The sequence below is a fragment of the Micrasema longulum genome, unplaced genomic scaffold (assembly GCF_059751315.1).
Source record: "Micrasema longulum isolate JH-2025_06_02 unplaced genomic scaffold, ASM5975131v1 h1tg002011l, whole genome shotgun sequence".
In the NCBI taxonomy this organism is placed as follows: domain Eukaryota; kingdom Metazoa; phylum Arthropoda; class Insecta; order Trichoptera; family Brachycentridae; genus Micrasema; species Micrasema longulum.
The window spans coordinates 347,770-361,956 of NW_028279180.1; positions in this window are offsets into that span (position 1 = coordinate 347,770).

Here is a 14,187-nt window from a genome sequence, read left to right on the forward strand (position 1 = left end):
ACGGCGCATTTAAATCTACCTTGGAAAAAAAAGTTTGTTGAAGAAAGCAAAACTGGCAGTTCACAATGGAGTTCAAGCCCCGTCCCTTATGTATGGGTGTGAAATACGAAATTGGAAAAACAATGATGAAAGTAGGGTCAATGTGGTCGAAATTCAATGTTTCTGTCAAATATGTGGTTTAACAATGTGTGATAAATACATAAACATCTAGTATTGTCGACAAAATCAAGAAAGAGGTGCTGCGTTTGCTTGGTCATGTAGAGCGAATGGACTGCGAACGAACGGCTAAAATGATTAACGATTTGAATGCTGATAGATGCGGAAAACGAGGAAGACCGAGGAAGACATTTAACTGATGCTTGAAGATGGACTAGTCAAAAGTCGGAATAATCGGTGTGCGTGCATGAGAAAATGTATGAATATAGATGAATGGAGGTCTGTATGCACAGACATAGTGAAATGGCGTGCAATCCGTACGGGGAAACGGCGTGATGGTTGATTTGTATTTTATAAATATTTTTTATTATATTTACGGCCTACAATTACAACAGTTACATAAAGAAACATAAATACAAGAAACTGAACAAAAAGAACACAAAACTATGTAGCAAATACAAAGAAGGGCAAAACAATAATGGTATACAATAAATTCATAAAAACGAAAGCCTTCTAGCTAAACCATGCCGAGAATTCCAAGTCTTGTGATGAGTCGACTAATCTACACATTCCAGACATTGGGGCATAAAAACAAAAGTTGCTCTTAGAAGATTTAATAAATAGCAGATTTTGACTTCTGATGACATGGTTGGGAACATGAAAAGAAATTGATTGCAACAGAGATGGGACATAATTTATTGTATTTTAATTAAATCAAGAAAAATAAATAAATAATAAATAAACATTTGTTTTTAAAGACTTTTTTACCAATAACAACTTGGATAATATTTATGTAACTGTCATAATGCTTACTTATATGCTTACAGACGTCAATGTAGGTATATTGCGCAGTATAAAATGTCAGAAACATCAACTTTTCGGTCACATCCTGTGTTTTGTGGATTTTACGTAATATTTTAGGCATACTTGAATCTAACCTATTTCATATCTTTGCCAGATAATTTAGTTGCTATGGTAACGAGTTACACAATCACATGGACCGAGTAAACAATCCTTACTTATAAACCTGGGCCGCGATTATAAACGCTACCTTCATTGGTAACCATAGAATAGTAGGTTTACGTTTGGACCCATTGGTTTCTTTGTAGACGTCGCTCAGTACGCAACTCCTGATTTGAATTCAACTTTGCCGTTTTGTGTCCTTTTAAAGTGTAGAAATACTGCTAGGATCTTAAAAGAAACAGGTACAGTCTGTCAATAAAGAGTAGAAAACAAGGGAGGGCGCCACTGTTGTTTAAATGGCAATACTAAAAATAGAACACATGCTAGAAATGTAAAGCTGTGTATCCTACAATTTTGTAAAATATTAATTCCACAAAAATATTTTTTCATTTCAATATAGATATAGTACCCACTGATCTCAAAATTAAATGAATAAATAACTTACAAACATAACTTGATAGTAAAATATTTTTACTATCGAAACATACAGTGCAGATAGAATTGTTAATGTTTTTTAACACAAGTTGGTAGAAAAAAATAATAACATGTAACTTTAAATATAATATAAGGTGGTTTCATGTAGACGGTGACATTCCTCGTGTTTTAAAGATTTGTATAGAATACAAACGGACAGACCGACGGACACTCTTCTTTATAATATATATATAAATAAAAAACATATTTAAATCTCATTGAGAATTAGATTCAGAATCTAAAAACTCAACACCCAAAAATGAATCTTCTTCTATAAAACTGAGTTCAGCTTCATCTTCCGTGTCGCAGGTGTCGCTGTCACCGTTATTTACTTGAATTATCAAGTCATCAATATTTCCATAAAAGGTGTTTCCATCCTCATTTTACTTTTTTTCATTTTTTTCTACATGTTGGTAACAATTTCTCTAGTTTTCGGAGCTTATGTCATGAAATGCATTTTCAGTCAGTTCCTTTATATTGTTTCCATTTCCTGTGTTTCTTTAAGTAACTTTTCGTTTTGCCAAGGCCCATATTAATTCTATGGGATTCAAGTCACAGTGATAAGGTGGAAGCTTTACCACGGTGTGACCATGTTCACCTAGTAATTCATCTATTTCATATATGAGCTCTGGCTTGTGTTGTCTAACCAATATTAACAATGAAGGTTTCCTTAATGATGGATCAAAGGGGATGATATTTTCTAACAGCCAATATTTGATACCATTAATTTTTGTTGCCGATGTTGGTGCTTTGTTAACAATTATGGAATGATAAGGTGCGTTATCCATAACAATAATAGATGGTTCTGATAAATTTGGAATAAGTCTTTCCACCACCCATTTTCTGAAATTATGCCCATTCATTTCAGAGTGATAGTCTTCCTTTGTGTTATTTCCACTGAAAATCAAGAGCGCATTAGGCACGAAACCTTTTTCGCTTCCCGCGTGCACTATAATCCATCTTTTACCTTTTGAAATTTCATTCCGCACTCCACTCACATTCACCGATTGCCAAATTTTTTTCAGTTTATATGAAGAATGTATATAACTTTCATCTAAATAAACAATATCTTTTCTCAGCTCTTCCGGCAACATTCTATTATTCATAATAACTTTTAAATACGCTTCTCTCTTTGCTGCAACATTTTTTTTTCTATAAGAATTTCGCGGTTTGTCTTGCATTTTTTATTTACAAAACCAATCGACATTAAGGTTTTTCTTAAATATTCGTGACTACTATCAAATTCCATGTCTTCTTTTAATACAGCTAACAAACTTCTCAACGTGGGAACTTCCTTTCGAACTCTATAAAAAAAATGTACCTTCTGAGGAATAGCACTGATATCAAAATTATCTAAAGCTTTCGGAGGGCGACCCTTTCTTATTATGCCTGGAGTTTGGAATTTACCCCCATTTGTTTCACTCTCCTTGACAATTCGCCTGATGGTACTTTCTGATTTACCTGCAAAAAGATTTATAAAAAAAATATAGCTATGAGAGCCAACAATATTGTTTATATATGTAAATAAAATAAAATAATAAAAGATGTTTAAAATTTGAAAAAAAAAATGCATTTAAATTGTTATTATTCAAATAAAACTGAAAATATTTTTACTAAAAATATTTGTTTTATATATCGTTTACAGTATTCTGCATTTACAGTGTCATTATGCTTAAAGAGAACTGTCAAAACAGCATGTAAACATAATCTCAAAAAAAGTAATTTTCAAGTGTTTTCAAGCTCAATATATAAACAGTGCTCGATATATCATTTCGAAGTGTTACAGAATTAGAAATAAATAGCAAAAACTTCAATACATACCGGTCATCTTGGAAGTTCGCCTATAAACGTCCGTTATATCCATTGAGATTTTTTCGGCTTTACATTCTTCCAAACAACGTTCAAAAACGTTAAAAATTACCTCCCTAGTGCCACTTTTTATTGTTTTATTGATGTTGATAATAGTTTTTATAATAAGTGAAATTTTTAAAATACATAAAGCCAATTTAAATATCAATATCACATGAAAACTCGTACGCCGACGCTAAACAAAATGTGTTTTATACTTTTGACAATTAAATATTGGTGGTGCCAGTCTACAAAATTAGTAGTTCCACTTTTAACACTTTCAACTCTAAATTGACAAGCTGTAGGTATCACATATCATGTGTAATTAACAAACGAATGTAAGCAAATGCATTACTTAAAAATTGAATTATTTTTCTATCTGTCAGATTGTCGAAGAAACAAAATGGAAATTTCGTTAGTATTGCCAGGGCAGTAATTTTTTTACCCTACTTTGCTCATCTAATAAGAGAAATAATGAAAATTGGACCTCGGATTAAATAACTCTGTGGTGGAAATTTGACCGACATTATCTTCAAAATATCAAATATTATTTAACATGATATAAAAACATCCGACATCACGAACAATCACGAATGCGCGCGGTAAAAGTGGGGCATAGTGGGGGAATTATGGGACACAGTCCGATGTATTCAAATATGATTCTGCGCTCCTTCTGCGCTCCTTCTGGATTATTCTTAATTTTATGTCGGTATCCTATTACTGAACATGCATAAAAATTGTACGTATATTTAATTAAAATTTCAATTTGTTTATTTAATATGTTTATGTACATTACAAAATATATTCAAGGCATACTAAATACGACAAAAAAAATAGCCATGCAATTTAAATGAGATAAAATGGTTAAATAAAAATACCCACTAATTAGAATAAAAGAAAGCTATCCTCTCTAAACATTCTTAAAGTACACAAAACTTAATTTTGCTTTGTAGATAAACTTTGTATTGGAATACAAGCCCTGGTATAAAGTTACGCCTAGGCATATTTGTAGAATAAGGATGAAAATATCTAGTCAAAGATTGAATATTTAAATTAGCTGCAACAGAGAGGGAAAACATTTTTGAGAAGGGAATATGTGAGTCTAGGCATTTACAGGGCTTATGACCTGTCATTGGCTGGTTTAAGTAGCCACTTTACACACTGTGTAACATTCACCTTTATCCCTATGTTGAAAAATATTAGTTTGGACATTGACATTTTTCACGTCTCTGAGGGAGTTTTTCGTTACAAGATTCTCTTACTTTTCAACATAGGTATTATTCTCTGGATATTATGTACACTTATGTGTTATTTTTGTAAATGCTTAATTTTACCTTATTAATGTAATTATTTCTTTATTTATGAATTAAGACATTCCATTTTGTAATGTACATATATATAAATAAATAAAAATTTAAACCATCCTGTCTATGTTTTAACATCCACATTTCCTCAACTCTTCCATCTGTTAACTTTTGTTAAGTAAAAGAGCTAATACTTTTATCACGTGAGTGAGATTCATCCGGCTGAACTAATTCCCCTAATAGGCAAAGCCTGAAAACAATTTTCCAATTTTTTATACTTCTTCTTTTACCAGGTAGTTAATTCAACAATGTTTTGAGTACGTCCAAATGCTCGCAGACTGGCTAGATTTGTGGATGTGGAGTTGTTTCTAATTATATTTTATATTTATAGCATTAATTTGAATATTTAGTATCCTAACACAGTGTTTCTTTAATTTATTGTTATTATTTTAACTATTTTTTTGATATATTTATTTTTATTTTTGATTTTTTTTGAGACATAAAAGTATTTTATTGTATTTAATATACTTATATTTTGTACCTCTTGAAGAAATAATGTAAAAATATTTTTCCTTTTGAAATTTTATCTGCACACATTGTTTAAATATTTTTTTATATCTAAATACGTTATTTTTACGAATCTGCTGTGTTATAGTATTTATGTAAAATAATACTTTTCAATTTGATTTTTATGTTTTTCACATTATATTGAAGTATTTATATTCTTTTAAATACGTACCTATGTAAGGTAAAAGACACTGCGTGCTGTGTTTATTAATAAATAAATAAAAACATAAATTATAAGACTTACATTTGTAAAAACTCAATGGATATGGTCATAAACTGGATACGAAAATCGAAATGTCGTTTCATAAAATTCTGGATTTGCATCCGTCTGCCTCTGAGGTACAAATATGTATAAATATGTAATATTTATAGTAGGTTGTCTTTATTTTAAAAACTGTTTTTTTACAGAATGAAATATACGCCGTTATCTCAGAATTAAACGAAAAACCGAAAAACACCGTTGTATTGCTTAACTGGTTATAGCTTAACACCGTCCACATATTATGTAACCCGCGCGACCTGTTACGTAAACATTTTTTCATGTTTAAAAAAATCTTATTTTTTTATTAAATTTTATATTATCAAAACTCGTGGCTCGACATTATATTATGTTTACATATTATACAATACACATTTCATTATGAATGTACCTACACTTAAATTATTATAAATAATGTTTTATGCTATGCAAAATTATGGATAAAAGACAAGAAGCTCAAATTAAACAATAGTTTTGTTAACCGGAGAGCGAAGAAAATTATTTAGAAACTTTGAGTTCTGAGGATAAGCAAGATCTCCTCGAGGAACAGGATTATCGATCCGAATTGAATTAAGAAGCAGATGATGTTGGTAAGGAACCTCCAGCTAGTCCCGAAATCTCAGAAAGTAAGGTGCCGACAGACGATTTTTATAAGGGCGCTGACAGTACCAATTGGTCAAAAAATGCCCCATCAAATAGCGAATGAAATCACCAGCGTAAGATCGTATTTGTACCACCTAGGTCTCAGGGGTAAGCTTGAGAAAAAAAATTCGAGCAAGACTGTTTATCTCTGTTTTCAGTTGGTTGTGTCCAAAAATGTAGGCAGTATTTGTAAAGATTATGTAAGAAACTTATTAAAACAGAGATAAAGAACGTTCGGAGATGGTAAATAGAAGTCAAGGCATCTACAGGGTTTATGACCTGTCATTGGCTGGTTTATGTGGCCACTTTACACATTGTGTAACATTCACCATTCCGCCCATATTTGAACATCAATATTCCTTCAATGCTTTTATCTGTTAATGTTTGATGGCAGTTCAATGACAGATCATAAGCCCTGTTGATGCCTAGAATTCTATTTACCTTCTCTGAAATGTTCTTCATCTCTGTTTTATTATGTTAATATTAACAGCTCATGTTGAATCCAGTACTTGTCTACAAAAATTTGGACAAACTCAAAATATTCTTGAATATGTAAGAGATAAATATTTTTTGTAATTTAATTTAAGTTGAGAATAAATTTTGTATTTAATTTTAATCAATAAAGTAATTTTGCACAAGCATTTAATTTAAACGCCCCGAAATCAAATTGAGTGACACACCTATGTATCCCCGCGACCACTTGCGTCACGCATTGAGGCAAGACCACTGTAGGGCAGATATAGTAAATGGGTATGAAGTAGAGTATTATGTAAGCAGACTTAAGAGGGCAAACATGGAAAGTGACGATACCTTGTCTTTCTGAGCAAATCCTTTCTTGATCTGGTTTTTCATTCGGATATATTGTAAAGTTTTCGAATAAATAAATCAAAAATACCGTAGAAGTGTAAAAACTTGGAATGTTCGAGCTCGAAACGAAAAGTTCGATCTAGAGCAAAGTTACACTCGGCAAGTTAAAATACTTTCATGATCTTTTTCACGCGGTATCTCAAGTATTCGTTTACTTTCGCTCGAATCTAGTATGTCAAGTTACTGAACTAATACAAAAAAAGTTTAACCAAAAATATTTAAATTAACTTATATATGAATTTGGCGTACTCTTATTTGTTTAGAAAATTGTATACACCACTTGAATTTTTAGTAACATACTCGTATATGTTGACCGGTTTCGAGGTTACTACCGTATAATCAGAACTAAAAATTACTTGCAAAAAAGAAGACAGATATTTTTGAGAAGGGAATATGGAAGTCTACGCATTTACAGGGCTTATTTATAACCTGTCATTGGCTGGTTTAAGTGGCCACTTTACACATCGTTTTACATTCAATGCGATTAAAAATGCACATTTTTTCAAATTTTCTCTCCGCTTTTTGATTTTGCCGATAAAACCTGTCTCGTTTTTCAGCTTTTACCATACCATTTAGTCTATTTTCGTACTTATTTTCTCCAATTCCAGGCTTCGCTTTCATACATAAGGTCGTCAACAGGACTTAATTTTCATCTGCTAATGCCGCTTTCTGCGATAATTTCTTTGCAAAGGTTAATATGTACGGTTAATATGAGAGTGCACGGTTTATCTTTTCATAGCACTTACCCTTCTTTAGGCGAGTAAAAGGATACTAAAAATGTAATAACAATTGCACGAAATTTACGTTTCATTTACTTACACCTAAAAATAACAAAAACACAGCTTTTAAAAATATTTATTATTCAAACTTATAATATAAAACATCAAACATTGATTTGAGTCTACTGAACACTTTTTTTTTACAATTATGTAAAAAAAAAATTCGTGACAATTGTTTCGCCTTGTTAGGGCATTTTCAAACGAATTTAAATATTAAATGGATTAAATGTCCTTAAATAGTATAACTATTCAATACTAATTCAAGGTACTTGAGTAACAAATAAAAATAATCTTATGAACTAAAGCATGTACATTAATCATAATTGCGGGGAGGAAATTTATAAAAACATAAATGTATTTTATACAATATTTACGGCAACTAGCCAAATGTCAAGAAAAGCAGTCGCCATAGTCTTGTAATTTAATTAACACTTTTTTGTTAATACACTTACTTTTTCGCAAATGCAATAAATTGTATTATTTTTTATAGAAAACGCAGATTTTTCGCCAATGGACTGTATTTGTTTACGAGGAAAACAAAAAACAAACCGACACGAGCATTGACTTAGAGATTACACACGCGTTGACTTATGACTGCGATATCTTAAGCATGTTCATTATTGTTCATTGTGATTGCTCAAATGCTGAACATGTTTTTAAGCACGTCGATAGTTATTTGTGATTACGTTACTGGAGAAGAAATTCGAGTCGAGATAAGTCCGCCTCGCAGTGTTGTGTTTGGCGTGTTCGCCTAGCGTGAAATATTGGTTTTAAAGATGTTTCTGCACTGCAGTATTTTATTAATACTGGACTGGCACCAAAAGTGTATGAACACTTAACCTTTCACTTAACAATGCAGTACCCTGTGCACCACTCTGTGTGAATAGGGAAATCATAATAATAACATAAATAATAACATAAATAAATAATAACAGGTAGATTCTATTTATACTGACTTTAGCAAGGCTTTTAACAAGGTGTGTTTAAACATTTTGGTCGCCAAACTATCAAATAAGTGGTCCCATGATTAAATGGTTTCAAAGCTACTTGACTGATAGAATACCATCGGTAAAAATTTGTAACACTTTATCCCAATCTTTCTGTGCTACTAGTGGTGTTCCTCAGGGTTCCCATCTGGGCCCAATACTGTTCATCATCTTTGTTAATGATATAATGGATGTATTTGATGATGTGGAAATATTGCTGTTTGCCGATGACATGAAGATTTTTAAAGTTATTAATTCCGTAAATGATTGTGTGACTCTGCAACGTAATTAAGATAAAATGTTCCAGTGGTGGTCCACCAATAAACTTCAATTAAATATTAAAAAATGCCACAAAATGAGATTTTAAGAATAAAAAACCGAATTTTATTTGATTATTTGATGAGTAAAATGCAATTAGGCTCAACTTCTGAGGTGCGCGACCTGAGTATCGTTTTTGATCAAAAATTATCCTTTTTTAGGCACATAAATAATATTACTAGGAAATCTCTAAAAATGTTAGGCTTCATTTTACGTGTGACTAAGGAATTCAAAAACATAGGCACTTTGAAGTTGATGTATACTTCATTAGTGAGAAGCCAGTTAGAGTATAACTTTCATTCACCAAAATTCTCTTGAAAGAGTCCAAAAAAAATTCTTACGGTTTATAAATTTTAAACTTAGAATCAGTCATGAATTTTTAAATTACGATTTTTTACTAAAAACATTAAATTTGTTAAAACTTAACGATCGAAGAAAAATTATAGACCTTTTAAATTTATTCAAAATTGTAAATTCAATATGGGATTGCCCTGAACTGTTATCTCTCATCAACTTCAGGGTGCTTGGAAGAATGACTAGAAAGGTGCCACCGTTTTGTAGCAACAATTCACGGACAGTGTATACTTGTAATGCAGTATTAAATAGTAACAGTACTTATGATTTTCTTGTTGTTTTACTATAGAATGTTTTATTATTTAAACTTTCTACTGAATATGCTGTATAATTTTAAGGTTATTTTTTTAAATATAAATCTTGTATAATTTTTGGTGTGATTTTTTTATATTTTTTTATAAATCTTGTTTTTAATATTCAAATTTTTGAAAAAAAAAAAATATTAAGCCAAATATGTTAATATTATAAATATTTGTAAAAGGCAGATTTGCCGTTTAGGTTAATAAAATTTAAAAAAAAATAATTAAAAAAAATTTTAAAAAAAATGTTGAAAATTGTGATTTTAGTTCGATAGATCCGAAAAGTTGTGTTTCAAATAAAAAGCTCTGTCAGTTCATAGTGCGACAGTTTTAAAATTGAACTAAACCGGGATCAGAGAATTTCCTTTAAACATAACCCTTGTATTAACATATTACAACAGAGATGAAGAACATTTAAGAGAAGGTAATATAGAAGTCAAGGCATCTACAGGGTTTATGACCTGTCAATGGCTGGTTTAAGTGGCCACTTTACACACTGTGTAACATTTACCATTCTGCCTATATTTGAACATCTATATTCCTTCAATTATTTTATCTGTTGATGTTTGTGAAGTTAAAGAGCTGAAGCCTTTATTTATGCTGGTGAGATTCATTTAATTGAATTATTTCACCTACATACTAGGCAACGCCTAAAAATGTTATTTTTTCAATTTCTTTACTTCTTCATGGACCAGGTGGATTTATTAACAATATTTTGAGTTTGTCCAAATTTTTGTAGACAAGGACTGGATTCAACTCCCTGGGGAGCTGTTTAAATTTAAGATATTACAACAGAGATGAAGAACATTTAAGAGAAGGTAATATAGAAGTCAAGGCATCTACAGGGTTTATGACCTGTCAATGGCTGGTTTAAGTGGCCACTTTACACACTGTGTAACATTTACCATTCTGCCTATATTTGAACATCTATATTCCTTCAATTCTTTCATCTGTTGATGTTTGTGAAGTTAAAGAGCTGAAACCTTTATTTATGCTCGTGAGATTCATCTAATTGAATTATTTCACCTACATACTAGGCAACGCCTGAAAATGTTATTTTTTCAATTTCTTTACTTCTTCATGGACCAGGTGGATTTATTAACAATATTTTGAGTTTGTCCAATTTTTTTTTGAGTGTCTTAAATGTTCTTCATCTCTGTTGTAATATGTTTATATAAACAGCTCCCCAGGGAGTTGAATCCAGTCCTTGTCTACAAAATTTTGGACAAATTCAAAATATTGTTGATAACCCTTGTAATTATATAAAGCACGAAAGCACGAAAGCACGAAAGCACGAAACGAAATTCTGAAAAATGTGAATAAAAAATCCTCCAAGCCCTTAATCCAAAAATTTATTTTATGAATACTTTCTCTTTGTTATGCAAATGTACTCGTATCTTCATATTTATAATAATTCGACCAAAATTTTAAGAAAGCGTTTTGTATAAATTGTCGTGATTAATTTTACATCACTCAAAAAACAACGTAAATTTGAGCTGGAAATGTTTTGAGCATGTCCAAATGTTTGTAGACAGGCTGAATTTTCTCCCTAAGGAGTTATTTAGATCTGCATTTGTTGCAACAGAGAAGGAAAACCATTTTTGAGGAAGGAAATTCCCTGTTAATGCCTAGACTTCCTCCTATTGCCTCCACAAAAATGTTTTTCCTCGCTGTTGCAACAAAATGTCATAAATGATGACGAATTTCAAATTTAAATTTGAGCTATTCTTTTGAGAATTAGTTTGACTTTGAAGATTAAATTTGAGATTTATCGTCCTATTGTATGCTACATAAACATAAACCTACTTTCTATGTCAATTAAAACAATTGTTTACGAGAAAATGTTCAAGAAGGTTATAAAAAATGGATAGTGGAGCTGGGTAGAAGTAAAGTGGATTGTCTCATTTGACCAAACCAATATTAAATCACCTGCTCCACAAACGTATGGTTTTGTTATTTATTGTGCGTTTTATTGTTTATAAAATCAAGGAGTACAGTAATTCAATATCAACATAAATCCGTTCTGTTTAAACTGTCTAAATATATGATAATTTTTTTCTGTATAGTCTTCTTTGTATTGGTATATTCTCACATGTAATAAAATTAAAAAAATGATATTGTAAAGGGTTCTCGGCTCGGGTTAAGTAAGGTTGCATTTTTAAAATTGTTAATTATTGTTTACTATGTGAAGAAAAAACCGAATAAACGACTGAAAAAAAAACGCTTCTCAACACTTTGTTCACCGGCCTAATACACATAGAATTTACCTTGTGCCCGGCCCATTTTTGTAAAATTTCATGTTTTGTGAAGGGTTTCTTTAAAGTGTCATTATTATGAAAATACCTAGTTTAATCAATTGAAACTTCTCATATTTAAAAAAGTGCTTCTCATATTTAATAAGTCATTTTTGTATGATAGTTTAGCCAACATTAGCCTTTATGGAGAGCTAAATTGCAATGTCTGCACATATACAAAGGGTCTCACTCCTTTTTTTGTGCTTTGTATCACCAGCAGCAAAAAAGTACCAATAAAAGTCAGTAGATGTCAATAAAATGCACTTTTTTAGACAGCTGGTAAACCACGTGAAAACACGGGACCGGGACACAACGCGTGGTTATATAATCAAGTGTTAACACGGCTCTGGGATACAAAGTGTAAAAAGTTAACTTATTTGCTACGCACACACATATATATATATTTTTAACACCACTGTAATTATTGAGCCTCCTGGTCCATTGGATCATCAAACAATTACTACAATAAAACAATAAACGTCACTTACTATCGCAGTTTAACAATAAAATACAAAATAGAGACGCTAAAAAGTCATAAACAAGAATTCTGGCGGGGGCTATTGGGTACCCTGCTCATAGACAATAATTTACTGTCGTCACTTCATTCACTGGTACCCACCCTCTTCTCGAAAATGTTATCTTTCTTTGGTGTAATTTCATAGCGTCATAAACTTCCCGGTGGGTAATATTACAGTTCTAACCACTGTGTATTTGAATATTTGTAGCTACTCGGTATATTTCAAAGAAAATAAATCATTTGAAAAATACAAAAAAAATGTTCTAAGTCAAGATTACAGGACCAAAAGCAGTTTTTAAATTCTGTTTTTATGCTCCAATGTTCAAAATGTGTAGATTAGTGAATTCGTCAGACAACTTGGAATTCTTTGAGTTAGATCTTCCGGATGAAGATGGATTGAGATGGGTTGGCTCGAAGTCTTATATGTTGCTACATAGTTTTATGTTCTTTTTGTTCAGTTTCTTGCATACATATTTCTTCATATAACTTTTGTCGTTTACTTGGGCCGTATATACATATCATAGAGTAAATAAAAATCAATTGGCTTCAAAAACTTTTTTTCTCGCTAGATTGCTTCAGTAAAATAGTTTATATTTAACAATTTTCCATAATTTATTTTATTTAAAAAAAAACACATAATTTAAAATAACGACTTTTTTTTGTTTACTATTAAATAAATGATTTTGATTGGGTTTAATGATATTATATGTTATTTATTTTAATATGTGGATTACTTTAAATATATATTTTTTTCAAATAGGTTATAAGAAATTTGATAAATTGTTTAGTTCTAATTCAATTAAATATACTCGTATATGAAACTCTTTATTATTTTTTGCGAATTGAGGGCGCGGCCGTGAAACTATAATAAAAACCATGCCAAATTTGAAATCTTTGACCGTTCTTAAAATATCATATATCCTAACGATTTAATTTCTCTAATAGTAATTTCATTAATATTTATATATATATATATATATATATATGAAGAAAAAAAAACACGTATGAAGGTACATATATATAAATAAATACACTATAAAAATATTAAAATTGCATAACTAAGATAAAAAAAATTATAAAAGCATAATTACAATATACATAAGGTATAAATTACAATTTCTGACCAAAGAAAATACCTAGATAGTTGATTTCAGATACTCTTTGCAAAACATGTTGATTTATAATTTATACTGTACTCAAATATCGAAGGTTGTTTTTTCTTGCCAAAAGTTATGGAGTGACATTTGCTAATATTTAGGTGCAATTCGTTGTTGTTAACATCACCATGTGAAGGATTCATTTAGGTTTGCTTGAAGAACATTTTATATGGTAATGTTGAAATAAAATTAAAATTGTACACACATTGGGAAAGCAGTGAAGCCGCTGGTTTGGTGACAGTTTTTAAAAGTTAAAAAAAAAATTGAATTGATTTCTATATTCACCCCAAAGAATAGAAAATCTAAAGACTTGTTCGACTCGTTATAAATTGAAATACAATTTTCCAATTTTATCAATAATACAATATAAATGATTCTCCACATCCCCGAAGCCGTGCATATA